The following is a 6,000-nucleotide window of genomic DNA, read 5'->3' as shown; positions in this document are numbered from 1 at the left end:
CGGGAGCTGAAAGACTACACCATGTTCTTCGCAGCCTGCAACACATTATCAATGAGGATGAGCACCTCATCAAGACCTTCTCTTCCCCTCCACTTCTCACCTTTAAACAACCATCAATCTCAAACAAATCATTGTTCGCAGCAAACTGCCCGGATTTCAAGACAACACCATACAATCTTATCACAGTGAACGCTGTAAGACGTATCAGAGTGCTGAAACGGATACCACCATTACCTGTGGGGCACCACCCACCAGGTACATGGCAGGTAATCATGTGACTCGGCCAACGTGGTCTATCTCCTCCGCTGCAGGTAAAGATGCTCCGAGGCATGGTACATTGGCAAGACCGAGCAGAGGCTATGGCAATGGATGAATAGACACCACACAACAATCAACAGACAGGAGTGTTCCTTCCCAGTCGGAGAACACTTCAGCAGTCCAGGACATTCAACCTCAGACCTTTGGCTGATCATCCTCCAAGATGGACTTCAGGACAGGCTACAACACAAAGTGGGCGAGCAGAGGCTGGTAGCCATGTTTGGTACTCATGGGGATGGCCTCAACTGAGACTTTGGGGTCATGTCACACTCCAGGTGACTCCACTGCACTACACACACACACACACACACACACACACACACACACACACACTCCTACAGACCCATACACTCACGCAGACCCTCCCTCACACACAAGCTCTCTCTCATACACTCATACATACACACCCACACTCACACCTACACACACCCTCTCATAGACTTATACAGCTTTAACACTCACACTCAGACACATGTGCACACTCTCTCACAGACACTCAAACACCCACTCTCCCCCCCCCCCCCCACCACACACACACACACACACACACGTTTGTGGGGTGAATTTGTACTTGCAGAATTACATTTTATTTTGCTCAAAAACCATGTGAGATTCTGAAAATCCTTTTTTTTCAGAAAAAGAATCAGTCTGAACATTGGGGCACAGACAGCCTCACACAGGGTACCTCACACCTTCAATACATTACCTGAGCTGACATGGCATCTACTGGGAAAGTTCACTTGAGAATGTAACTTTAAAATAATTTCTGGGATTTTCATATGAAACAACTGAAAATAGCATGGTCATTCTAAAAGATGAGAAACATAACAAACAATCCAGGTCTTTTTCAATATATAATTTCAGTTGCATCACACTAAATTTTTGCAATAGATTCTGTATCTTGTGATCTTATATTCCACGACCACCTGATGAAGGAGCAGTGCTCCAAAAGCAAGTGCTTCCAAATAAACCTGTTGGACTATCACCTGGTGCTGTGTGATTTTTAACTTTGTACACCCCAGTCCAACACCGGCACCTCCAAATCAGGATTGATGAAGGCAGTGTGGTGAAAGTGATCGATATGTACTTCAGTAAGGCATTCAACAAAGTTCGACATGATAGATTGGTGAGCAAGATGAGGTCACATGGAACTTAAGGAGAACGAGCCATTTGGAGATCGAAGGAAGGAGGCAGAGGGTGGTGATGGAGGTTGCTTTCCAGACTGGAGACCTGTAACCGATGGTGATCGATGCTGGGACATCGCTTATTGTCATTTATATAAATGATTTGAATGTGAAAATTGGAGGTAGAGTCAGTAATTTTACAGATGACACCAAAGTTGGATATGTAGTGGACAGCAAAACTTCCCATAGAGTACCACGGGACCTTGATCAGATGGGTTACTGGGCTGAGGAGTGGCAGATGGAGTTTAATTTAGATAAACGTGAGGTGCTGCATTCTGGGAAGGCAACTCAGGGTGGGACATATGCACTTAATGGTAAGGTCTTGGGGAGTGTTACTAAACAAAGAGACCTTGGACTGCTAGTTCATAGATGTTTGAAAATGGGTGGACAGGGGAGTGAAGAAGGTGTTTAGTGTTTAGATTCAGATGTAAACTTTATTGTTACATATTCTCAAGTACAGGGATACAGGAGTACAGTGAAATGTGCACAATGTCATCAAACACGGTACGTGTAGTAATACAAAAACTAAGTTAGAGGGTAAGCATTACTGTGTTTGTTAGTATAAGTAGAAAAATCAAGAAATAAAGTTAAATGTTAACATTACAGTCCTTTATAGTGTTAAGTGGAACAATAAAGTAATAACAGTAAAAGTTGCCCAGTGTTTCTGAAGTACACTCCCTGTGAAGGCTCGATCCCCTTTGCTTGGGCCCGCTGTTTGGGAAACCTCCATCTCCCTGCTCTCGATGCTGCAGATGCTGGGGGTTGGGGTGGGGGGTATCTCCCTCATCGACACTTGGGGATTGCTCAGGTTTAGGACCATTCGGTGCAGCCATTTTGGCGCCGAGCGATTTGGCGCGGCCTGTTTGGTGCAGCCCGTTTACCACAGACCCATTTAGGTGCAAAACTATATCAGCGCAGCTCATATTTATTCCTTTTCAGGCTTAGTTAAAGCATTAATGAAAACAATAAAAATAAAAATAATGTTATTCTCTTTCCTAAAAATGTTAAAAAGAAAAAATATGAAAGAAACAAGTTAATGACAAAAAATCTAAAATATGACGTTTATTCAAAATTATGGGCAATCCCTCGTAAATACTCAACATCATTTCTCTCACTAAATCTTCTTCCGAGTGTTTGTATTCTAGCGTCTGCTTCCCTGAATTTATTTAATTTCAACGGAATATCGTGCCCTGCTACAAGATGCTCAGAGTAAATGTCCCTTCCTCTCTGAACTTTTCATAAACTGTCATTAAATTTCCGAATAACTGGATGTTTCACTCCAAGTTCACATTATAATCTCCTGTGGGCAGCTTCTGCATGATTGTTTGTTCTGTCCACATTGTTTAAAGTTCTTTTATATAAATTCCACATTCCAACTGAAAAAAGCGGTGGACACCTACCATTTCCTCTGTGTAATCTTCTACCTACATAGTTATCCTCGAACCAGCCCAGCAGCGGCTGCAGTTCATCTGGAAGGTCATTCGCCAAATGTTCAATGTTTTCAATCGGAATAAATGTAAAACCAATTATCGTTTTAGCTCTCAAAGAAAACTCCAAGTCAATGTTATACTTACTCAAGTGTCCCAAACTGGCAAGATGTTTTCTCATATTTTGAGCCCGGTGAAAAAAACATCCCCGGATTTCTGCAGGAGGAAAATGCTGCTGAACGTTTGAAATTTGCAAGTTCAAAGTCACAGTTGATAATGTCAGGGTGGCATTCAGGCTGTATTTCCAGGACCATTTCAAATAATTTATCATCTGTTGGTTGTAACTTATTTGGGAGTAAAGCATACAACAATGGGAACACACCTTTATGTATTTCCCCTAAAATAACATAAACTTGTGAAAATAGAGCTGGGGAAATTTTGAATGTTCCATCAACGTGTAACATTTTTGATTGTTTCAGAAACGCGACATTCCTTTTTCTTCCAAATATAAGAATTCTGCAGGTGGTGCTACTGCTGTAAAGATAGTAAAAAATGTTCTTCATTATATTCCTTAACAGAATATGTTTTAAAGCTATCTGGAATTACAAGTTCTTCTAAATTTCTTGGAATTACTGGGTAAGCAGCAATTTCTTTCCTTGTCCAACTAATCATTGTCTTCATTGCTCTGTTATTAGGCATCGTTCCTTGGCAAGCTTCCGACATATATTCTACGCACTCGTTAATCACTTGTAAACTTCCCTCTACAGTTTCAGCAGCTCATACTTTTATCTTTGAAATGACGGTATCTCTTTCTACCTTCTTTAATGGGTTATATTTTATTTTAATAATAACTACAAACTGCTGGAAACTGTATATCTGCACCAAAACAGTTCTTTGCTTGAATGGGTCTGCAGCAAAATGGGCTACGCCAAACAGGCTGCACCAAATTGCTCGCGCCAAAATGGCTGCACCGAATGGTCCCACTGGGGGCTTGCTCTGACCATGTTAGGCTCGGGCCCACAGCCACATCCACACCCCAGATGGTCATCTGACAGCACTCAGGACCCACGGCCACTGGCACACTTCCCACAATGCATCACCACTGTTGTCTCTCGACAAAACTCCAGAAATGAAGGAAAATATATACTACCAGGAGAGAGAGAGAAAGGAATATGGCCAGCCTGGAGGAAAAGGGGCCGAAGGTGCCTGTTCCGCTATCTTGGATAATTGGCTCACTCACTCCCACACACTGCCCGCTCCCATTCTCTCTCTCCCTCACACTGCCCTCTCCCACTCTCTTCCCCTCACACTGCCCGCTCCCACTGTCCCTCCCACACACTGCCCAACCCCACTCTCTCTCCTTCACACTGCCCAATCCCACTCTCTCTCCCTCACACTGCCCGCTCCCACTCTCTCTCTCGCTCACACTGCCCGCTCCCATTCTCTCTCTCACTCACACTGCCCACTCCCACTCTCACTCTCCCTCCTTCACAATGCCCGCTCCCACTCTCTCTCCCTCACACTGCCCACTCACACTCTCCCTCCCTCACACTGCCCACTCCCACTCTCTATTCCTCATACTGCCCGCAACAACTCTCTCTCTCCCTCACACTGTCCACTCCCACTCTCTCTCCCTCACACGGCCGGCTCCCACTCTCTCTCCCTCACACGGCCGGCTCCCTCTCTCTCTCCCTCACACTGTCCATTCCCACTCTCTCTCTCCCTCACACGGCCGGCTCCCACTCTCTCTCCCTCACACGGCCGGCTCCCTCTCTCTCTCCCTCACACTGCGCGCTCCCACTCTCTCTGTCCCATTCACACTGCCGGCGCCCACACTCTCTCCCTCATATGGCCTGCTCTCTCTCTCTCTCTCCCTCACACTGCCCACTTTCACACTCTCTCCTTCGCACTGCCCGCTCCCACTCTCTCTCTCACTCTGCCCACTCCCACTCGCTCTCCCTGACACTGCCGGCTCCCACTCTCTCTCCCTCACACTGCCCGCTCCCACTCTCTCTCCCTCACACGGCCGGCTCCCACTCTCTCTCCCTCACACTGTCCGCTCCCACTCTCTCTCCCTCACACGGCCGGCTCCCTCTCTCTCTCCCTCACACTGCCTGCTCCCACTCTCTCTCTCTCTCACTCTGCCCGCTCCCACTCTCTCTCTCCATCACACTGTCGGCGCCCACTCTCTCTCTCCCTCACACTACCCGCTCCCACTCTCTCTCTCCCTCACACTACTCGCTCCCACTCTCTCTCCCTCATACTGCCCTCTCCCACTCTCTCTCTCCCTCACACTGCCGGCCCCACTCTCTCTCCCTAACACTGCCCACTCCCACTCCCACTCTCTCTCTCCCTCACACTATGCGCTCCCCTTCTCTCTCTCCCTCACACTGTCCGCTCCCACTCTCTCTCCCTCACACTGCCGGCTTCCACATTCTCTCCCTCAAATGTCCAGCTTCCACTCTCTCTCCCTCACACAGCCCGCTCCCTCTCTCTCTCCCTCAGACTGCCCACGTTCACACTCTCTCCCTCAAACTGCCTGCTCCCACTCTCTCACTCACTCTGCCCACTCCCACTCTCTCTCCCTCACACTGCCGCCTCCCACTCTCTCCCTCTCTCCCTCACACTGCCCGCTCCCACTCTCTCCCTGACACAGCCGGCTCACTGTCTCTCTCTCATTCTGCCCACTCCCACTCTCTCTCCCTCACATTACCCGCTCACACTCTCTACCTCGCGCTGCCAGCTCACTCTCTCTCCCTCACACTGCCCATTTTCACACTCTCTCCCTCACACTGCCCCCTCCCACTCTCTCTCTCACTCTCCCCGCTCCCACTCTCTCTCTCCCTCACACTGCCCGCTCCCATCTCCCTCTCCTACACAATGCCCGCTCCCACTCTCTCTCCCTCACATTGCCCGCTCTCACTCTCTCTCCCTCACACTGCCCGCTTCCACTCTCTCGCCTTCACACTGCCCGTCCCACTCTCTCTCTCACTCTCCCCGCTCCCACTCTCTCCCTCCCTCACACTGCCCGCTCCCATCTCCCTCTCCTACACAATGCCCGCTCCCACTCT

This window comes from Chiloscyllium punctatum, chromosome 29, assembly GCF_047496795.1.
Source record: "Chiloscyllium punctatum isolate Juve2018m chromosome 29, sChiPun1.3, whole genome shotgun sequence".
NCBI lineage: Eukaryota > Metazoa > Chordata > Chondrichthyes > Orectolobiformes > Hemiscylliidae > Chiloscyllium > Chiloscyllium punctatum.
The sequence above is the reverse complement of the archived record's forward strand: the minus strand, read 5'-3'. Positions refer to the sequence as shown.